Here is a 3,379-nt window from a genome sequence, read left to right on the forward strand (position 1 = left end):
TTGTACTTCCGCTGCAAGGGCCGCCATGTGCTCCTCCGTTCGGAGGGAGCGTTCGGTGTTTCCATTGACCGTAATTACTCCTCGAGGGCCTGGAATCTTGAGCTTAAGGTATGCGTAATGTGGTACCGCATTGAACTTAGCGAATGCGGTTCGCCCGAGAAGTGCGTGATAGCCACTGCGAAACGGGACTATGTCGAAGATTAACACCTCGCTTCGGAAATTATCCGGAGATCCGAAGACCACTTCAAGTGTGACTGAGCCTGTACAGTTGGCCTCTACACCTGGTATTACGCCTTTAAAGGTCGTTTTGGTGGGCTTAATCCTCGAGGGATCTATGCCCATTTTCCGCACTGTATCCTGGTAAAGCAGGTTCAGGCTGCTGCGGCCGTCCATAAGGACTCTAGTGAGATGAAATCCATCAATAATTGGGTCTAGAACCAATGCGGCGAATCCGCCATCACGGGTGCTAGTGGGGTGGTCCCTTCGATCAAAGGTGATCGGGCAGGAGGACCATGGGTTGAACTTTGGGGCGACTGGCTCTATCGCGTATACGTCCCTTAACGCGCGCTTCCGCTCCCTCTTGGGGATGTGGGTTGCGTATATCATGTTCACCGTCCGCACTTGTGGGGGAAAACCCTTCTGTCCACTGTTGTTCGGCGGCCGGGGCTCCTCATCGTCATCGCTATGCAGCCCCTTGTCTTCGTTTTCGGCGTTTAACTTGCCTGCCTGCTTGAACACCCAACAATCCCTGTTGGTGTGATTGGCCGTCTTTTCGGGGGTGCCATGTATCTGGCATAAGCAGTCGAGTATTCGGTCCAAACTGGATGGCCCCCTAGGATTCCTTTTGAATGGCTTCTTCCGCTGACCAGAGTTAGAGCCTCTGAATTCGGCATTAACTGCCGTATCCTCAGCATTGTCGCTGTTAATGCGGCGCTTCTGCTTGTTGCGATGCGACCTGCCACCAATGTCCCTGGTGTCCGAACTACCAGGGTCCTTGGTTATATTGTTGCTACGAGCAAGCCAACTGTCTTCTCCTGCGCAAAAGCGGGTCATGAGTGTCGTGAGTGCTGCCATAGATTTCGGCTTTTCCTGTCCAAGGTGCCGGGCCAGCCACTCGTCACGGATATTGTGCTTGAAGGCTGCTAGGGCCTCAGCGTCCGGACAGTCGACTATTTGATTTTTCTTTGTTAGGAACCGTGTCCAGAATTGCCTAGCCGATTCATCTGGCTGCTGAATTACGTGACTTAGGTCATCGGTGTCTGGGGGTCGCACATAAGTGCCCTGGAAATTGTCGAGGAATGCGGCTTCCAGGTCCTCCCAACAACTGATTGATCCTGTTGGCAAGCTGTTAAGCCAATGCCGAGCTGGTCCTTTAAGCTTGAGTGGAAGGTATTTGATGGCGTGGAAATCATCGCCGCGGGCCATGTGGATATGAAGGAGATAATCCTCAATCCATACCGCAGGATCTGTTGTCCCATCATATGATTCGATGTTTACAGGTTTGAAACCCTCGGGGATTTGATGATCCATTATTTTGTCTGTGAAGCAGAGTGGGTGTGCGGTGCCTCTGTACTGGGCTATATCATGACGCAGCTCCAGTGAGCCTTGTCTACAGTGTTCGGCCATGCCGAATTTGTGGCCGGCGTGACGGATGCCATCTCGAGCTGTGGGGCGCCCACTCGATCCGCAGATCGATCTTGTTTGTCTAGCCTTGTCCTCCAACATATCTCGTAAGTCCGGCTCATGTTCCCGTGCCTTGGTACGGGGTGCGGCTTGAGTGGAGGCCGAGAGGCCTCTCTGTCGCGGCCACGAGGTGGCCGGTCGGCCGCATCAAGTGCTTCCTCCTCTAATTGGGGTAGCAACCTGCGCTTTGGGTAGCTCCTGGAGGGGCGTTCGAGTTTATGCTCTTCGGCCGCAAGGACTTCGGTCCATCTGTCGACTAGCAAATCTTGATCATCTCTAAGCTGTTGCTGTTTTTTCTTGAGGCTTCTTGCCGTGGCCACAAGCCTGCGTTGAAAACGCTTTTGTTCGACGGGATCCTCTAGCACGACGAATTCATCATCGTCGAGGCTTGCCTCGTCTTCGGAGGGAGGCATATAATTATCGTCCTCGACCTCTCTGTCTGCCGCTCTCTCATGAGGGCTGGTTTCTCCATCCTCCTGTGCTAAATCTTGCTGGAGGGGGTTTTGTTCGGTGCTTTCCAGGGTATTATTATCTCCCGTGCTGGAATCGCCATGTTTGTTTTGGCGGGATTTTGAGCGGCGCCGCTGACGCCGGCACTTAGGCTGTTTCTTGGAGGGGTCATCCTCCGCTGTTCCATCGCCATCTCCCTCTTTTGGGGTGTCCACCATGTATATGTCATATGACGAGGTGGCTTTCCAGGGCCTAATAGGCGCTGGTTCTTCATCATCTCCTTCATCGGCGTCCATATCGTTGATGTCTTCGGAGTCGAAGTTGAGCATGTCGGTTAAGTCGTCGACAGTGGCTACAAAGTGGGTGGTGGGTGGGTTTTGAATTTCTTCATCGTCCAAATCCCAACCCTGCTGGCCGTAGTCCGGCCAGGGCTCTCCTGATAAAGAGAGAGACTTCAGTGACTTCAGAATATCGCCAAAAGGCGAGTGCTGAAAGATGTCCGTGGCAGTAAACTCCATGATCGGCGCCCAATCGGATTCGATTGGCAGAGGCGCGAATGGTTCGGAGTCCGGAGAGGAGTCCGGCTCCTTGGAATCATGAGTCTCGCGGAGTGCGGGGCTGGTGTTCGGCTCAATCACCGTTGGGATCGCAGCCCCCGAGGAGGCGTCCAAACGCCCATCCTTGATCGGCGCAGTTGGCTCCGAATTAAGGATCGGAGCCGATGCGGGTGCGGCCTCCAGGGCACTGTTCGGTGACAGAGCTAGCTCATGCTCGTCAGGACAGTGCGGCACGCTCGGCAGTGGCTCGAATCCGTCGAAGATCAAGTCCCCACGGATGTCGGCCGTGTAGTTTAAACTTCCGAATCTGACCTGATGGCCAGGGGTGTAGCTTTCGATCTGCTCCAGATGGCCAAGTGATGTCGGAGTAAATAGCCATGGGTAGCCTAGCCGGCTTCCCCTGGCCCTTCTGAAAAAAGTTGCGAGCCCGCCCGGCTCTCAAGAATCCAAGACATGGGGCCGCCTTCCCCTTGTTGGATGCCACCCAGGCCGGCTTTCGGAAGGCGGTCCGACTTTAGCCCTCATGAGAAGGCCGACTCCAAGAAGCCGGCCATGAGAAGGCCGACTCCAAGAAGCCGGCTCCCCATATAGCGGTCAAGACCGTACCCACAAAAGTTTGCACCCACCTAACGGCGGTGCGACGGGGCGTGGCTACAGTAAAGCCTGCCACCCCCGAATCCCGGAGCACG

This window comes from Triticum dicoccoides, chromosome 1A (assembly GCF_002162155.2).
Source record: "Triticum dicoccoides isolate Atlit2015 ecotype Zavitan chromosome 1A, WEW_v2.0, whole genome shotgun sequence".
Lineage (NCBI taxonomy): Eukaryota > Viridiplantae > Streptophyta > Magnoliopsida > Poales > Poaceae > Triticum > Triticum dicoccoides.